This window comes from Elephas maximus, chromosome 3, assembly GCF_024166365.1.
Source record: "Elephas maximus indicus isolate mEleMax1 chromosome 3, mEleMax1 primary haplotype, whole genome shotgun sequence".
Classification (NCBI taxonomy): domain Eukaryota; kingdom Metazoa; phylum Chordata; class Mammalia; order Proboscidea; family Elephantidae; genus Elephas; species Elephas maximus.
In genome coordinates, this window is record NC_064821.1 from 48,612,126 (window position 1) to 48,631,863 (window position 19,738).

At 45.5% G+C, this 19,738-nt stretch overlaps 1 protein-coding gene across 1 annotated transcript in view; it reads left to right on the forward strand.

Moving 5' to 3' along the window:
• The window catches only part of LOC126071268 (collagen alpha-1(I) chain-like), a 70,919-nt gene that overhangs the window by 610 nt on the left and 50,571 nt on the right, over positions 1-19,738 (forward strand). The window lies entirely within an intron of this gene.

Consider the following 19,738-nt stretch of genomic DNA (forward strand, 5'->3'; position numbering starts at 1 on the left):
GCTGTTACCTTAGGAAGGGAGGGCTTCAATTTTTCTTCCAAAGAGTGCATACTACTTTCTTATTATTAGATCTGATTTTTTAAAAATAAGTACACATTTATTAGTTCACAATTTACAGTTTATTTTAGTTTTATATTTTTTATTGCGCTACAATTCACATACCATAAAATCCACCGATTTAAGTGTACAATTCAGCGGGTTTTACTATATTTGCAGGGTTGTGCGACCATCACCACTAATTCTAGAACATTTCCATCACTCCAGAAGAAACCCTGTAGCCATTAGCAGTCAATCACCATTCCTGCTTCCCTGGCGACCACACGTCTACTTCTCTGTCTCTATTCGTTTGCCTCCTCTGGACATTGCATATAAATGGAATCATAAAATGCGTGGCCTTTTGTGTCTGACTTCTTTTACTTTGCATAATGTTTTCAGCATTCTTCCGTGTTGTAGCATGCATCAGTACTTCATTTCTTTTTATGGATGACTAATACTCCATTTTTTTTTTAATACTCCATTGTACGTATGCACCACATTTTATTTATCCATTCACCAGTTGATGGAAATTTGGGTTGTTTTCACTTTTTTTGGCTGGTATGAATAACACTGCTATGAACATTTATACGCAAGTTTTCGATTCTCTTGCGCTATACATACCAGTGGAGTTGCTGGGTCATATGATAACTCTGTATTTAACTTTTTGAGGAAATACCTGTTTTCCACAGTGGCTGCACCATTTTACATTCCCACCTGCAACGTATGAAGGTTCCGCATTCTCCGCACTCTTGGCAACGTTTATTATCTGTCTTTTTTATTATTTGATCCTAGTGGGTGAGAAATGGCTCTAAGAATTTTATAGTTTTAGCTCTCACATTGAGGTCTTTGATCCATTTTGAGTTAATTTTTGTATATGGTGCCAGGTAGGGGTCCAACTTCATTCTTTTGCATGTGGCTATCCAGTTGTCCCAGCACCATTTGTTGAAAAGATTCTTTCTTTCCCCCGTTGAATTGTATTGGCACTCTTGTTGAAAATCAATTGACCCTAAATTGAAGGGTTCATTTCTGGACTCCCAGTTTTATTCCATTGATATATACATTTATCCTGACACCAGTACCACACCGTCTAGCGTAGCTTTGTGGAAGTTTTGAAATTGGGAAGTGTGAGTCCTCCAACTTGGCTCTTCTTTTTCAATTGTTTTGGCTATTCTGGGTCTCTTGCATTTACATAGGAATTTTAGCGTCAGCTGTCAGTTCTGCAAAAAAGCCAGCTGGGATTTTGGTAGGGATTGCACCAAATCCTTAGAGCAATTTAGGGAGTGTTGTCATCTTAACAATATTTAGACTTCCAATCCATGAACATGGAAGTCTTTCTTGTTTATTTGTTGTTGTTTGGTGCTGTCCAGTTGGTTCCCACTCACAGTGACCCTGTGTACGATGGAGCAAAACGTTACTCAGTCCGGTATGTTTGAGCCTATTGCTGCAGCCCCTGTGTCAGTCCACCTCATTGAGGGTCTTCCTCTCTTTCACGGACCCTCTACCAAGCATGATGTCCTTCTCCAGGAACTGGTCCCTCCTGATAAGATGTCCAAAATAAATGAGATGAAGTCTTGCCACCCTTGCCTCTAAGGAGCGCTCTGGCTGTACTTTTTTTGGACAGATTTATTCATTCTTCCAACAGTGGTATATTCAATATTCTTCACTAGCTCTGTAATCCCAATATGTCAATTTTTCTTTGGCTTTCCTTTTTCATTGTTCAGCTTTCTTTCAGTGTTTTGTACTTTTCAGCATACTTGAGGTTTGATTTTGCATTTAATTCGTGAAAGGCTAGATTCTCTTTGTGTATCCACCTTTTAGAAAACTGTATTATGAAATACGTATACTGAAAAGAGCATAAAATAAAATGTACACTTGAATGAATAATATAAAGCAAACACCCATCCAGAGCAAGAAATATAACATTGCCAGCACACCAGAAGTCTCTCCCCAAGTCCCTTTCTTTCCCTTAGTAATCTCCCGGCTTTTTTTCAATCACCCGTATACATACTCCTTATAGTTTGCCTGTCATTGAGCTTCATGTAATGGAATCATATTTTATGTTCCCTTTTGTGTCTTCCATCTTTTGCCCAATATTGTTTTTGCAATATTCATCCACATTCTTGAAACAGGCTGCTGAGCCACATCTTGAACAGTACCTCAGCCAATTTTTCTTCCTTCTTCTTTCTCTCCTCTCCCTCCCCAGCCCATCCCTGCCTCCGAGAAAGATCCTGATGTTAGCTCCCCAAATGGTTAAGCGTTAACCAATGTTTCCTCTAGGACTGTGCAAAGCAAGTGATATCGATCTAAGCCTGTCTAATAAGAAGGATGGCGCCAGCCACCCCTCACCCCCAGCCAATGGGATAATGGGAGGAAAAGATCAACATGTTTGAGATACGACCACCGAAACCAAACAGAAGAAAGAGAGTGCACATTCCATAAGTCCCTAAAACTTATGGCCTCTTTTCCCTTAAAAACTCGAGCTGATCGGTAGTCTGGTGAGACAGGCGACTTTAGGAAAAGATCATTCCCCTCTGTCTCCACGTACCGGTATATCTAATAAAGCTCTTGCTACCCACCTCACCCCGTCTCAAGAATTGGCTATTTGTGGCAGGCGGCTCTAACTCACGAAATTGTGGTAACATTCTTGCATGTGGCTATAGTTCATTAATTTTCTTTACTATATAGTATTCCATTGTTAATATATGTATCCATTTTACTGTTTTGTGACATTTGGATTGTTTCCAGGTTTTGGCTATTACAAACAATACTCGAATGAGCATATATTATTTTTTTATTGTGGTAAAATATGAGTTCTGATGGCTCAGTGATCAAGCTTTCAGCTGCTAACTGAAAAAGCTCTGTGGTTTGGACCTGCCCACTGCTCTGTGGAAGAAAGATGTGGCAGTCTGCTTCCATAAAGATTCCAGCCTTGGGAACCCTATGGGGCAGCTCTACTCTGTCCTTTGGGTCGTTATGAGTCAGAATCAACTGGACAGCAACGGGTGGTAAAATATATATAACATCAACTTTGCCATTTTAACCATTTTTAAGGGTACAAGTCAGTGGCATTAATTATGTTCACAATTTACACAACCATCAAATCTTATTTTTTAATCAGAAGAAAAGTTACTAAAAACAATTCTCAGCAACTTGAGCCAACACATACTAGGAGCTTGCTCTGCAGAGAACTAAAGAACAGCTGCTTTCCTTCCAAATCACTTCCGATTGTCCAACAGTCCCCTAACCTTCCGAGAGGATCTCAGACCATAAACAGACTCCAGCTGAGAATTCCGTCAATGAAGCCTCTCAGCTTTTTACTGGCGTGAAGAGTTCTAAGCTTGGATTTTGCAACCAGCCCTGGGCTCTGGTATGTGGCTGGGCAAGAGCCTGGACTGACTCCCCACCCAGATGGTGCGTCATTTAATCCTCAGGGTGTCTGGGGAGTAAAGAAGGGGAGGAGAGATTTCTGGAAACCTGCTTTGTGGCTGGATCAAGCCTGACTACACCTTTCCTGCTTTATTGAGATTAAAGCACTTTGCCCAACTCTCCAGGTGAGCAAATGGCTATTTTACAGGCAGTTGAGACCAGGAGATTGCTTTTCTTTGCCCTGGAAAGCAACATTCAAAGAACTTTCATACTTCCTACTACTAGGAAAAAAAAAAAATCTGGGAAAGACATGCAATGATACAGCTTCACATTGCTTAGATTTAAACAATTCCCTGGGTGGTGAAAATAGTTCAGCGCTTAGCTGCTAACTGAAAGTTTGGAGGCTCAAGTCCACCTGGAGGCACCTTGGAAGAAAGGCCTGGTGATCTACTTCTGAAAAATCAGCCATTGAAAACCCTGTGGAGCACAGTTCTACTCTGACACACGTGGAGTTGTCATGAATCACAGTTGACTAGACGGCAACTGTTTTATGGTTGTTGCTGATTTAAGCAATTGGTTGCAGCTAATATCCTATAGTCTGAGCTCACTGATGTTGCTCAGATGGATCCAGGCATCAACCAGGAAGCGAGAATCACAACTCCCAAGTTGCTGGGTAATATAAATTGCTGCCTCAGGCTTGTCACTTTCATCCAGAGTGACTACCACTAAAGGGAGCCCGGGACTCCCAACCTGAGGCATCACAACAGAGTTCCTGGGACTCTGTCTTCTTGTGCCCCAGTGGGTGCTGGTCCTCTGGGGAGGGTGATCGAGAGAAGTCCCAGGCTCCCAGCTGCCTCCAACGGGTCCCACTCCATATGGACTGTGGTGCCCTTTGAGCCACATTTTTTATTTCTTATCTTTTAGACCTCCCTCTCTATCTGCCTCCCCGGGGGAATTGGTAAGAAACACACATGGATTCTTCTTTTGACCTGAAGTCATCTCTCTAGTGGCTATGCCAGGCCAGCTGGCAGTTGTCTGTTGTTCCGTGTCCGATGTCCAGACGCATCATGAGGCCTCCCCTGCGCCCCCATTGTTTGGCTGCAGAACCAGTAACCCGGGCCCAGAAAGGCCCTCAAACCATGGCTAGCAGGCCCAGGAGCAGCCTGGCTTTGGGGCTCTGCCTGCCTCCACTCACCCCAGGAGCTGCCACAAGACATTCTCCTTGACATCTGCAGAGGGGAGATAATTTGACATCTCTAAATTGGAAGAGTCTTAAATGACTTTCTGAGCTCAAGCCCCACCTATATAACAAAAAAAACAAACCCAGTGCAGTCAAGTCGATTCTGACTCATAGCGACCCTATAGGACAGAGTGGAACTGCCCCATAGTTTCCAAGGAGCGCCTGGCAGATTCAAACTGCTGACCTTTTGGTTAGCAGCTATAGCACTTAACCACTACGCCACCAGGGTTTCCCCTATATAACAAGCCGTGTAATTTTTAGAACTAGAACAGAAGAAGAATGTTCTCTAGGCTTTTGGTAGAAACACGGGTTGGCGACCTCTCCCATTCCCTGTCTGAAGGTGAGTATGGCACAGGCCCTGCCTCTAATCCCTGTCCAAGTCACCATGCAGGCGCTGGTCTTGCCCCTTCCCACCCAGGTTCCACGGTGATAATGGCCTGGAAGAGGAACCCGGCCCATGTGGGCCCCACTCCAGACTCCCCCACCCCCAGCATCCCCAAGGGAAGTTAGGCAACCCCCAGGCATGTGCTTATGACCGTTTAGCCACCCAGACAATAGCCCAGGAAAAGTCTGACTGCTGGGTAGCGCCTTCCTCTTAAAGGGGCACCATCATTATCCTCAGGCGGGCAGATTTTCCCACAGGTCTTGGTAGGTATTATGGGCTTAATTTTGTCCCCGAAAAAGATATGTTGAAGTCTTATTCCCCACCCCCCACCTGTGATGTGACCTTATTTGCAAATAAGGTCTTTGCAGATGTAACCTAATTAAGATGAGGTCATTAGAGTGGTCCTAATCCCACATGGAGCCCTGGTGGCACAGTGGGTTAAGTGCTCTGTCGCTAACCAAAAAGTTTGGCAGTTCGAACCCACAAGCTGCTTTGCAGAAGAAATATGTGGCAGTCTGCTTCCATAAAGATTACAGCCTTGGAAACTGAATAGGGGAGTTCTACTCTGTCCTATAGGGTCTCTATGAGTTGGAACGATGCGATGGCAATGGTTTGGTTTTTTGGTAATCAAATATGACTGGTGTCCTTATAAAAAGAGGAGAGATACACAGACACACAGGGGAAGACAGCAATGTGACAACAGACATAGAGATTGGAGTGATGCATCTATCTATAGGCCAAGGAACGCCAAGGATTGCCAGTGGTGTCACTAGGGTTGGTGTCACCCAGAGCAGTAACTCATGGTGTCACACACCCCACCCCACCTCCACCTGGGGTAGGTGGGGCTGGCTAGAAGAAACCTCCCACAGGCCACAGGGGGCATGGCCCAGCCCCCGCCCCCCCCCCACTAGGCCCAGCGCTCAGCACCATGCTGTGCTGCCCACCCCTCCTAGCCTCACCCCCCCCATGGCTCCCTGCAGCTCCCCCCTCCCGCTGGCCAAGGCAGAGGCCCAGTGGAGGCCAAGCCACATGCATCCTCACTGGCGGTGGGGTGGGGAGGGGTGACAAGTTGCTGCACTGGGTGACACCAACCCTAGTGACTGGTGGGTGACTGGTGGGGGCAGGGGATGATGAGTTACTACACTGAGTGACAAGTGACACCAGCCTTAGTCATTCATCCACTGCCTTGGCAGCACCTCCCCTGGTGGCTCTGGCTCACCTGCCACTGTCTCCTGGGGCCCTGGGGTCATTTTGGTGTCACTCCCTCTGACAGTGTCAGGGGATTCAATCTGCACCCCCGTACCCCTCTGATGACACTGCTATTGCCAGGTACCACCAGAAGCTGGGAAGAAGCAAGGAAGGATCTTCCCCTAGAGCCTTCAGGGAGAGCATGGCCCTGTCAACACCCTGATTTCCAGCTTTCAGCTTCCAGAGCTCTGAGAGTATAAATGTTGGTTGTTCTAAGCCACCTGCTTTGTGGTACTTTATTACAGCAGGCCAGGAAACTAATATAATAGGGATATGTTTAAACACTGTCCTTCACCTTGAGCCTTCTCCATCCCCGCCCCAAACCCTGAAGGCTGTTGCTCCCAGCTTGCTGTGCCCCAGCCCTCCTGCCCACACACACCCTGCACGCCTGGCCTTGCTGGCCTCTGCGGCAGTCCCTGCACTCTGGGGCAGGGCCGCGCACATGGAAGGAACACCAAGACTCTACAGGAAAGGGCACTGTCCTCTATATCTCTGCTCAGGAAATTGTTTGCAGGTGGGACTGGCTTAATACACCACTGGGAACAGAAACAAGGTTTCATGATATAGTGGAAGACCCAAGTTCTAGCCCTGGCCCCCTCTACCCCTCTCTGCCCTGGGCATGTGTGGTAGGCAGAATTCTAAAGAAGCCCCCTGCCCCCACCAAGATTCCTGTCCCCCAATTATTCAATCAAACACTAACCTAGGGACTGCTGTGAGGGAGTTTTGCAGATATAAAGTTCCAAGTCAGTTGACCTTAAGACACAAAGATTATCTCGGTTGGCCTGACCCAATCAGGCGAAACTTGAAAAGCAGAGAGCCCCTCCCTGCCTTGGATAGTAGAAGAGGAAGTCAGAGAGATTTGAAGTGTGAGGAGGATTCAGGTTGAGGATCCTGCTGCCAGCTGTGCAAGGTCTGTGAGAAGGAATTGCAAGCAGCCTCTAGGAGATGAGAGGGATCCCCGGCCAACAGCTAGGAAATGGGGACCTCAGTTCTACGACCAAAATGAGCTGAATTCTGCCAACAACCTGAATGTGTTAGGAAACAGATTCTTCCACAGTCTCAGCTGAGAACTTAGCCAGCCGACCCTGAGCAAAGAACCCACTTGAGCCATGACAGACTTTGCCCTATGGAAACTGGGAGATAAGAAGTGGGTGTTGTTTCTAACCAGATGTAAATCCACCCACCTATGGTCAGCTGATCTTCAACAAGGGCCCAAAGTCCATCAAATGGGTGAAAAGTCAGTCTTTTTAACAAATGGTGCTGGCAAAACTGGATGTCCATGTGCAAATAAATGAGAGAGGACCCATACCTCACACCGTACACAAAAACTAATTCAAAATGGATCCAAGACCTAAATATAAAACCCAAAACAATAAAGATCATAGAAGAAAAAACAGGGTCAACACTAGAAGCCCTAATACACGCCATTAACAGAATACAAACCATAACTAACAACATACAAACTCCAGAAGATAAGCTAGATAACTGGGGTCTTCCAAAAATTAAACACTTACGCTTATCAAAAGACTTTACCGAAAGAGTAAAAAGGGAACCTACAGGCTGGGAAAAAAAAAATTTGGCTATGATAAATCTGACGAAGGTCTAATCTCTAAAATCTACAGGAAAATCCAACATCTCTACAACAAAAAGACAAACAATCCAATTTAAAAAATGGGCAAAGAAAATGAACAGACACTTCACCGAAGTAGATATTCAAGCAGCTAACAGACACATGAGGAAATGCACGCTATCACTAGCTATTAGGGAAATGCAAATCAAAACCACAATGAGATACCATCTCACCACAGCATTACTGGCACAAATTTAAAAAAAAAAAAAAAAAAACAGAAAATAACAAATGTTGGAGAGGCTGCGGGGAGATCGGAACTCTTATGCACTGCTGGTGGGGATGCGAAATGGTACAATCATTTTGGAAAACGATATGGTGTTTCCTTAGAAAGCTAGAAATAGAAATGCCGTAAGATTCAGCAATCCCACTCCTAGGAATATATTCTAGAGAAATAAGAGCTGTCACACGAAGAGATATATGTGCACCTATGTTCGTTGCAGCATTGTTCACAATAGCAAAAAGATGGAAACAACCTAGATGCCCATCAACAAATGAATGGATAAACAAACTATGGTACATACACACAATGGAGTATTACACAATGATAAAGAACAATGATGAATCTTCAAAGCATCTCACAACATGGATGAATCTGGAGGACATTATGCCGAGTGAAATAAGTCAATCACAAAAGGACAAATATTGTACAAGACCACTACTATAAAAACTCATGAAAAGGTTTACACACAAAAAGAAACAATTTTGATGGTTAGAGGGAAGGGAGGGGTGAGGACAGAAAAACATTAAATAGACAGTAGATAAGTGGTAACTTTGGTGAAGGGTAGGACGGTGCACAATACCGGAGAAGCCAGCACAACCTGTCCGGGGGCAAGGTCATGGAAGCTCCATTGACACACCCAAACTCCCTGATGCTCTGAATTGCTGGGCTGAGGGCTGTGGGGACTATGGTCTTGGGGACTTCTAGCTCAATTGGCATAATATAGTTTATAAAGAAAATGTTCTAAAAAAAAGAAAAGAAAATGTTCTACCTTCTATTTTGGTGAACAGCGTCTGGGGTCTTAAAAGCTTGTGAGCGGCCACCAAAGACACCCCACAAGGGAAAAATTGGTCCAGAGGACTGATAGAGCGCAACTACTACAGCCTCCACTGGACTGAGTCCAGTACAACTAGATGGTGGCAAGCTGTCACCATCAACTGCTCTGACAGGGATCTCAGTGGAGGGTCCCAGACAGAGCTGGAGAAAAATGTAGAACAAAATTCTAACTCACAAAAAAAGACCAGACTTACTGGCCTGACAGAGACTGGAGAAACCCCAAGAATATGGCCCCTGGACACTCTTTTAGCACAGTAATGAAGTCACTTCTGAGATTCACCCTTCAGCCAAGGATTAAACCAAACAAACCAAACCCACAGCCATCGAGTTGATTCCAACTCATAGCGACCCTATAGAGCAGAGTAGAACTGCCCCATAGAGTTTCCAAGGAGCGCCTGGTGGATTTGAACTGCCGACCTCTTGGTTAGCAGCTGTAGCACTTAACCACTATGCCACAAGGGTTTATTGGACAGGCCCATAAAACAAAATGAGACTCAATGGGCACACCAGCCCAGGGGCAAGGACTAGAAGGCAGGAGGGGACAGGAAAGCTGGTAATAGGGAACCCAAGGTTGAGAAGGGAGAATGTTGACATGTCGTGGGGTTGTTAACCAATGTCATAAAACAATATGTGTACTAACTGTTTAATGAGAAGCTAGTTTGTTCTGTAAACCTTCATCTAAAGTACAATAAAAAATAAAATAAAACGGTACGAATATAGTTAAGATAATAAAAGTTAAAGTTAATAAAAAAATCAAAAGACACATTGCATTGGGCAAATCTGCTGCAAAAGATCTCTTTAAAGTGTTGAAAAGCAAAGATGCTCTTGACTCAAGCCAAGGTGTTTTCAATCGCCTCTATGCGTAGGAAAGCTGGACAACGAATAAGGAAGACCGAAGAAGAGTTGATGCTTTTGAATTGTGGTGTTGGTGAAGAATATTGAATATTCCATGGACTGCCAAAAGAATGAACAAATCTGTCTTGGAAGAAGTACAACCAAAATGCTCCTTAGAAGCAAGGATGGCAGGACTGCTTCTCACATACTTTGCACATGTTGTCAGGAGGTATCAGTCCCTGGAGAAGGACATTGTGCTTGGTAAAGTAGAGGGTCAGCAAAAAAGAGGAAGACCGTCAATGAGATGGACTGACACTGTGGCTGCAACAATGGGCTCAAGCATAACAATGATCCTGAGGGTGGCGCAGAACCGGGTAGTGTCTCGTTTTGTTGTACACAGGGTCGTTATGAGTCAGAGCCAACTTGACGGCACCTAACAACAACAACAGCAACAAGGTGGAGGTTATTGTAGTTGCCATCAAGTCAATTCTGACTCACGGTGAGCCCATGTGTGCAGGATAGAACTGCACTCCACAGGGATTTAAGGCTGTAACCTTTCAGAAGCAGATCACCAGGCCTGTCTTCTAAGGTGGGTTTGAACCACGAATCTTTTAGCTAATAGTTGAACACTTAATTGTTTGCACCACCCACGGACTCTAAGATGGAGGTTGTTTGTTGTTGGGTGCTGTGGTGTCGTTCCGACTTGTAGTGACCTCAGGTGACAGAGTAAACTACCCCATAGGACTTTCTTGGCTGTTATATTTACAGGAGCAGATTGCCTGGTCTTTCTCCTTCAGAGTGGCTTGGTGGGTTTGAACTGCCAACCTTTTGGTTAGCAGTGTAGCTCTTAACTATTATGCCATCATGACTTCTTAAGATGGAGGCAGCAGCACCCGTTCCCTTGGTAACTGAGGTACAGCTGTACACATGGCTAAGAGCTACATCTGCTAATCAAAAGATTGGCAGTTGGAATCCACCAGCTACTCCTTGGAAACCCTATGGGGCAGCTCTTCTGTCCTGTCCCTACAGGACATGCTCACTACCTCCATGTTGGGCTCCCTGATTTATTCCTTCTCTGTAAGTTGGAATAACTCAATGGCAATGGGTTTGGCTTTGTACACATGCCCATGCAGCCAGAAACTACAATTCCCAGCATCCCTTGTAACCAGGTGTGGTCATGTGACCAAGTTCTCCCCAAAGGAGTGAAAGGGGAAGTACCTGAACCACTTGTGGGCATGGGCCTTGAAACATGGTGCCTTCCCCGCTGCCTCCTGCCGATTTCTCTAACTGGAATACTGGGGGCCCAGCAGCAAATTTTCACATGAAGACATAGACCGCGACCCGACCTAAGGGCCAGTGGAGAGCATGCAGGGCCAGTGGTCCATGGGAGGACTTTGGCTTTTACTGAGATGGAAGCCATGGGAGAGCTGAGCAGAGGCATGCCGGGAGCTGGCAAGGACAAGGATTAAAGCACGGAGCCCAACGTGTCCCAGAGGCAGAGATGATAGGATTTTTAAGACTAGAAGGATTGATGGAGTTGCTCTTCCTTGAGATGAGGAAGACGGTGGGGGAGCTGGTTTACGGGGAGAACTCAACAGGACCTCAGTTCTAGACCTGTTAGATTCCTATTGGACAAGGCAAGTGGGTGGAGTCTGGAGGTCTAGAAGAGGTCCTATGTGGAGATGGTAATTTGGAGGTTGTCGGTATAAAGATGAGGTTTAGCGCCGAGACTTGCTGAGAGCTCCCAAGGCTGAGTGGAGAGGGACGTTTGCAGAGGGAGCCTGGGCACGCCAGTGAAACCAGAAAGATGTCTTTCAGAAGTGACTCTTAATACAGGTTGGGAAAGGAGATAAAAAGCCTGTGTCCTAGAAGCCCTTCAGAATCTTATGAAAGATGTGAAGTTGTTTTTTTGTTTTTGTTTTTTGTCTTTATAAAAGGGGACCATGAGCTTAACTAGGTTGGGGGGGGAGGGAAACAAACTGGCTTTAAAGCAAATGGGATTAAAAAACAATTTTCAGTAAGAACAATTAGATATCAATTATGCACAAAACATTGTTACATATTGTAGAATGTATTCAACAGAAACGTTTTACAGAACTGTTGCCAAACCAGTTGCCAAGCCTACTCCAACTCCTGGCAACCTGGTGTGTATTAGACTAGAAGGGTGCTCCCTAGGATAGTGGCTGCTTTTTTGGCGGTAGATCGCCAGGCCTTTCTTCAAGACACCTCTGAGTGGACTCGAATCCTCCAACCTTTCAGTTAGCAGGCAAATGCGTTAACCACGTGCAGCACCCAGGGACTCCACATAAATGTCGAGTATGTAGACTCTGTTCTATGGGTGGTTTGTTTATAATCTGTCTGCCTGTAGAACTCATGCTTGTTCACGGTGTCTGCCACACAGTGGGCCCTCAGTCAGTGTTTGTGGAATGAATGATGAGGATAACAGAGCGGCTGGACCACCCCACTGGAGCTGGAGCATGGTGGAGGCAGGAAAGGGCTCTTCACCTGTGGTCAGCCACCTGGAGGGGGGCCAGCGCATTTTTGTTTTCATTGGCTTCTCATGGGAATCTAGCGTTCTGCTTGTTTACGAATGCTGGCGACAAGTCTCGGGAGTTTTCTTGAACAGTACCTGGGATTCTGCCACCAAGAGAAATTGCAGATGTTGTCATATCACATGACAGTTGTTGCAAATTTCTCAAAATATCATTGATGCTCACCATTACTTTTAAATTACTGCCACAATTAGACCAACTGTTGTTGAATCCTATTTAATGTGCTAATAAGCACATGCATTACTCTGTAGCAAACGTGGTCTTTTAAAATCTACTTATAACTGTTTAGCATTATAATTGGTTCGCTTTGTAATGCCATGTATTTAGGGGAGCCCTGGTGGTGCAGTAGTTAAGCATTCGGCTGCTTACTGAAAAGGCTGGCAGTTCAAATCCACCAGCCACTCCTTGGAAGCCATATGGGACAGTTCTGCTCTGTCCTATAGGGTCACTGTGAGTCAGAATTGAATCGAAAGCAGTGAGTTTTTTTGTTTTTTGGTTTGGCGGTGCAGTGGTTAAGGACTTGGCAAAGGTTGACAATTCTAACCCACCAGCTGCTCCACAGGAGAAAGTTGTGGCATTCTGTTTCTGTAAAGATTTACAGCCTCGGGAACCCTATGAGGCAGTTCTACTCTTCCCTATAGAGTTGTTATGAGTTGGAATCAACTCAACGGGCAATGGGTGGTTTTGCTGTGTATTTTATTTTATGCCTTTATACTGACGATCCATGGGCTCTAGACTGGCAGAGGGGTCCGTGGTACAACTGAGGTTAAGAGCCTGCTCCAAGGGCTTGCCTGTTTTCCTCCAACAGTCAGCCCAGGACACTCACTGTCCTGGTTCCAGACTCCAGTCCCATTGGTTTGTGCAAGTAGTGCCACATGCACACATACCACTAGGAGGCGCTGCTTCCCCGTGTCAGAGGAGACCACAGGGGCTGGTGTAGTGTTTCCACCCATCTTTGTCCTAACCAGGGCTGGGCATCAGACTCTCCCTAGGAGATTTTTTAAAATACATTTTAGTATGGAATATTTCAAACATGTACAAAAGTATACCAACCCCCAGCAAGTCATCGGCTTGCTTCAACAGTTACGGCCTCTTGACTGATCTTGTTTCATCTGTACCCTGCCTGGGGAGTTTTTAAGTGTAGATGCCTGGACCAGGCCCCAAACTGGCCAAAGTCTTGCTTTTTTTTAATTTAATTTTTTAAATTGTACTTTAGATGAAGGTTTACAGAGCAAATCAGTTTCTCACTAAACAATACACATACTGTTTTGTGACACTGGTTGCCAACCCCACGACATGTCAACACTCTCCCCTTCTCCACTTTGGGTTCCCCATTTAGTTTTTGGTGAAAATATGCACAGCAAAACCTGCTCCCATTTCACTGTTTCTAGACAGAATGATCAATGACATTGGTTACAGTCTTCACACAGAGTCAACATCCTCGTTTTATTTCTGTTCTAGTTGTGACAATCACAGTGTTAAGGTTAAAAAGCTTTTGTGGCAGAGACTGTTGCCCTGGGATACTCTTCAAACCTTGAACCAAAACTGTCCCCTGAGGTCATCTTTATACAGGAAAAAAAAATGTTTAGCTCAAAAAGTAAAGAATGTCATCCTTAATTAAGTATTGCACTTTTAAAAAAAAATTATATGAGACCAAAGGGACCACTGTCACTCTAAAAGCATAGATGAGACGCTCAGGGGGCAGTGAGTCGAAATTCCTGGGAGTAAAACAGCTAGAGCAGAAATAAGGAGAATATTGACACACTGTGAAGAATGTAAGCAATGTCACGGAACAGTAAGTGTAGAAACTGTTAAATAGGAACATGTTTTGATGTGTACGTTTTCACCAAAAATTAAATAATTTTTTTAAAAAGCTTCCAGGCATTTCTGAGGCCCAGCCGTGTTGAGAGCTGTCGTGTTAACCCGGCCCCTGCCTTCTGGGCACTCCCAGATGGCGAGCACAGGTCTCCGCCGGCCACTCAGAGCTCTCACGACCTTGGCAGACTCCGCCAGCCTGAGCAGCCTTCCCATCTTGCCCAAACTCTCCTGTTCACACTCATTTCCTCTTGTTCAGGCCCCACAGGAATCGGGGAACAGCTGACTCCCGTTCTCTGCACAGTCACTCTTCCTGTGTCTATCTGCAAGCCGCTATGAAGTAACTCGGCTCAGCCTCACCCTACTTGAGCAACCACCCACAGCCACATTCTGCAGGCGGCCCTGGCTGCAACGTTGGCTTTTCCTGTGGATCTCCGGAGAGCCAGTCCTGGAGCAGACAATATCTTGGCTTTTCAGCCTGGCAAGACATTTTTAAGCTATTATATAGCTTGATTTTGAGCGGTCCAGAAAGTTCTCCAAATTGATATAATTCACAAAACTGCGTAAATCCCTTTCTGGACCCTGATGAACCACCCATGCAAGGCTTCTGATAGCACCAGAGGCAGCCCCTGGCATAGGGCCCCAGGTGTGCTGTGTGTGTGCCCAGAACCTGCAGCGTTGGGTTCAGTCGAAGGGAGGATTCGATCCCATGAAGCCCCACTCACCGTGACCCTCTTTCTGGGTGTGACAGTCATCTTTTCAGCGAGCACCTGTTCTGTGCCACGCCCTCCTGGGAGGCAGGCATCTGAGTCCTGATCCCATACTATGTTCCGGTTTTGATGTGGGAGAGCAGAGTCCTTGTGCTCTGCAGCATGAAGGCCTGTGGAAGGCTGTTAGGTAGAACTGGCTACACAACTCACAGAGTCCAGTGCAAAATGAAAACATGGGGCCCTTGTTCAAGAATGATTTCAACTTTCATGTTAACGGGGGAAGAACAACTCAGAAAAGGAGGGTGAGAATGGTGGCATAACTTGAAGAATGTAGTCAGCGTCACTGAATTGTACATGTAGAAATTGTTGAATTGATGTATGTTTTTGCTGTGTATATTTTTAACAAGAATTTAAAAAAAGATATGTAAAACCAAAAAAAAAAAATTATCATCAATTCCAACATGGCAGCAGTGGAGCATTAAACCAAGTGTAGGACCCTTCTGTGTGTGTGTGTGTGTGTGTGTGTGGTGGGGAGGCTGTGTGGCTGCAGTGATGTCACCAGGAACGACCCATTCCACTGAGTCATCATTCTACCACGCCACCAGTTGTCATGGAGTTGACCCTGACTCATGGGGCCACCTCATGTGTGTCAGAGTAGAACTGTGCACCATAGAGTTTCCAACGGCTGGGTTTTCAGAAGTAGATCACCAGGCCCTTCTTCTGAGACACCTCTGGGTGGACATGAACCTCCAGCCTCTTAGTACACAGCCAAGTGTGTCAACCATTTGCTCCACCCAGGGATTCCTGAGATATCAAGAGGGCTTCTAATCTGCTCCCTGCACATCTGAGCCTTGCTGGGTGGATGTTCTCAGAACATTACATAGGTAGGGGCAGCTTAGCCAACAACCAAGGTAAGCACAGTGTTTACCTTGCTTACCAAATCTGTAGTGAACAATTTCACATTTTCTCACCACATCAAAGATTCTGCTTCTATCTATGGCTGGCATCTGTCTGTCTCCCAACCCCACAGCACCTTCCTACAGAATCAAGGCCTCTTTTCAATTTAAAATCTCTGACAAGCACAGATTACCCAGTAAGCAAGGTATAGACGGGTTTACTTGTGCTTACTTGCTAATCTGTAGTGCACAGTTTCACATGGGTTTTACCACATCTGTAAGTAAGCACAAATAAGCCTGTGCTTACCAGGTAAATCCACCTCTGAACAGGGGAGATTTATACTGTTAACAGTTTCATCTCTCGTCTCCTCTCTGGATTCTATGTTCAAGAGCACCCAAACAAAACTAAACCCATTGCCGTCGAGTCGATTCCAACTCATAGCGACCCTACAGGTCAGAGTAGAACTGCCCAATAGAGTTTCCAAGGAGCGCCTGGTGGATTTGAACTGCCGACCTTTTGGTTAGCAGCCGTAGCACTTAACCACTACGGCACCAGCGTTTCCATGTTCAAGAGTAAGTGAGTGACTCTAAATACTGTAGAAAAAGACAACTGCTCAAAGTTACTACTTTAGAGGCAGACAGGATAATTTGTGATTTCAACTTGAGTTAGAAAATTTGACTAAGACATAATGTTTTGTTTTGCAATAATGCAACAGCAAGGGTCCTGGGGAGGGGAAGAGGCAGTTCCGACCTAAGCAGAAACATCACCGCTTTGGGTATTTTGTTGATAACTTCATGGACATGAATCTGCATGACTCCAATCCCCCAAATGTGGAGATTGATCCAGTCCCCACTTTCCCACTTCCCAATCATTTGTGACACCAGCCTTCCACACAGCATGCTCTCTGGCCTTAGCCACTCTGAGCTAGAGCAGATGTCATGGGTTAAAAGACCACTGTCCTTTAGACTGCTAAATAGACGCCATTCATAGGTTTGGGAGTCCACGCAACCCCCCACTTTCACCTGCTGGCTCCCCCTTCTCCTTGGGCTCGGTAATTCCCTGAAACAACTCACAGAACTCACAGACAGTCCTATAGTTACAAGTATATACTTATCACAGCAAAAAAATACAAATCGGGACTTTTATAAGGAAGGCAAGGTCTCGGAGGGTCCCTAACGTGAAGCTTCCATATCCCAAAGAGGGCGGGTTCCCCTTCCTCACTCCCTGAGGTTAGCTGACCAGAAAGCTCTCTGCGCCTGTTCCAGGCTTATATTAAAATCATGCCTTCTGAAGCTAGTTGATATCAGCCTCTAAGGTCTCTTCTGGCCTGCCCAGCCCTACTCGCCAGCACAAATCCTCAGGTAACTGGAAGTCCTAGGCCAAGGCCCCCCAATCACTCCAAGGGTTGTTTCTCAGGAACAAAGGACAAAGGCCATCTAACTTTGGGTAATGCTAAATCGTTCACTCCACAGGTATACAGAAGCCTTCTCAGTTCAGGTGTGCAAAGGGCCTTAATACTTTTCAGTTTGACATCTCCTGTTCTAACAAAGAACAATGAAGTGGCTTGTCCAAAGTGCCCACAGGCAACAGCCAGCCTTGAGGGACGTGGACAGGGTGAAGGGCACACAGGGTTGAAGCGGTGAGTCCATTCCTCCTCCCTCTCTACCCAGGCAGGGCCACCAGTTAGGATTCAGGAATTTCAAACAGAATGGACTTGAGTGAACTCACACAAAAAGACATCTGTTGCAAAAACAATGTAGCTTCTTGAATAGAGGGACACACTCAGGCCAGGACAGGGACCAGGGAGCCCAGAGGACCCAGGTAGCCAGAGTGAAGGATCCTGTTCTTCAGGTGTGTGGCAGGGCCAACTAGCCGCCAGCACATTTCAGCTGTGCACCGTGCCCACGGCTCACATTCAGTCAGGAAGAAGCTGGGGTCACAGCAGCTGTTGGCCAGGGAAGGGCAGGCACCTTGGTGGCAGCCCCTGGGACTGCATCTGGTAGGGGGTGGGTCCCCAAAGGCCAGGCAGATGCCGCTGGGAGAGGGAACGAATTCAGCATGGCAAAACACCCAGTACCCACTGGTCCTCAGGGATTCTTACAGCACCCCACAAAGTGCAAGCACAGAGTAGGTGCTGAATGAATATTTTCATTTTGAGTGCCCCACCAATTTTAACCACGGATCCTGAAGACAGTCCCTGAACAGAAGTGCAAAGGCCATTTTTTTTTTTTCCTTTTAATGTATAACAGCTACAGTTTATAGATGATTCTGTATGGTTGCAAGCACACGCTTGGTGAACAGAAAAGACTGTGGTCTTTACCACCTTCCAGCCAAACAACAGACAGGCCCATAAAATAAACAGTAACACCTGAAAGGAACATGCTCCTTAGAACAATTATACGAGATCAAAAGGGCAGTATTTGCCCAAAACGCAAAGATGAGAAGGCAGGAAGAGGGAGAAAATCAGGACGAAAGGAAAGGGGAACCCAGGGCGGAAGCAGGGACAGTGTTGACACATTGTGGGGCATGAAACCAAGGCCATGACACACTTTATGTACAAACTATCAAATGGGAATCTATTTTGCTCTGTAAACTTGCACTTAATCCACAATTAAAAAAAAATTAAAAAATAATAAAGTGCCATCTCTTCCAAAAAAAAAAAACAATTTTTTTTTGGTCTTTAATATTCCAGGAAATCACAATCTAATTACATCAGCTCTTTTTTGTGCCTCGATTCCTGAGCTGGAAATGGGATTGCATTACAATAAACCTCCTAAGGTGTGACTCCTAAGAGGGAATTCAGGGCTCCTATTGGATATTAAGGTCCCTGGGTGGCACAGTTTATGCTCAACTATGAACAGAAAGGTTGGCAGTTTGAATCCACCCAGTGGTGCTGTGGAAGAAAGGCCTGTCGATCTCATTTAGTAAGATCACAGCCATTGAAAACTCGATGGAGCAGTTCTACTCTGACACACATGGATCGCCATGAGTTGGAATTGACTCTACGGCAATGCGTTTCATTTTTTGGTTTTACTGGGTTTTAAGAGCTCTGTAGAGTTCCCTCTGACCATGTAGTCCAACTGGGGAGAAAAACGGTCCTGTGGCCAACTGTCAAAAGAGACCTTAATTATTGGCCCATCCAAGGCACCGCGTAATGCCTCATCTAAAGAAAGTATATTTTTGAGGGCATTTAAAGTATATTTTTAAGGGCATATATTGTTAGCTGCTGTCGAGTTGATTCTGACTCATAGCGACCCTATGTACATGTCATGTGCCATCCTCACAATTGTTGCTATGTTTGAGCCCATTGTTGCAACCACTGTGTCAATCCATCTCGTTGAGGGTCTTGCTCTTTTTCACTGACCCTCCACTCTACCAAGCATGATGTCCCTCTCCAGGGACTGGTCCCTTCTGACAACATGTCCGAAGTATGTGAGGCAAAGTCTCACCATCCTCACTTCTAAGGAGCACTGTGGCTGTACTTCTGCCAAGACAGAGCTCTCAAAACAGTAAAGCCAGAAAACTCTTCACCCAGTTTCCTCTAAAGTTACCATCTTACACAACTGCAGTGCATTTATCAAAACTGAGAAATTAGCATTGCTCCAACTGAAGACTTTTCTGGATTTCACCAGTGTTTCCACTAACGTTCTTTTTCCTGTTCCACACTGCGCTTCATAAACTATAAACATAAACATGTATGTTTTAACTTTTTATTTCAAAATAATTACAGATGCATAGGAAATTGCAAAAAAAAATGTAGAGAGATTCCGTGTACCCTTTACCCAGCTTCCCCCAATGGTAATATTTTGTATAATTTTAGTGTTGTTGTTGTTGTGTGCCGTCGAGTTGATTCCAACTCACAGCAGCCCTATACGACAGAGTAGAACTGCCCCCAGGCTGTAACCTTTACAGGAGCAGATCGGCAGGTCTTTCTCCCATGGAATCAGAGATGGGTTCAAATCGCCTGCCTT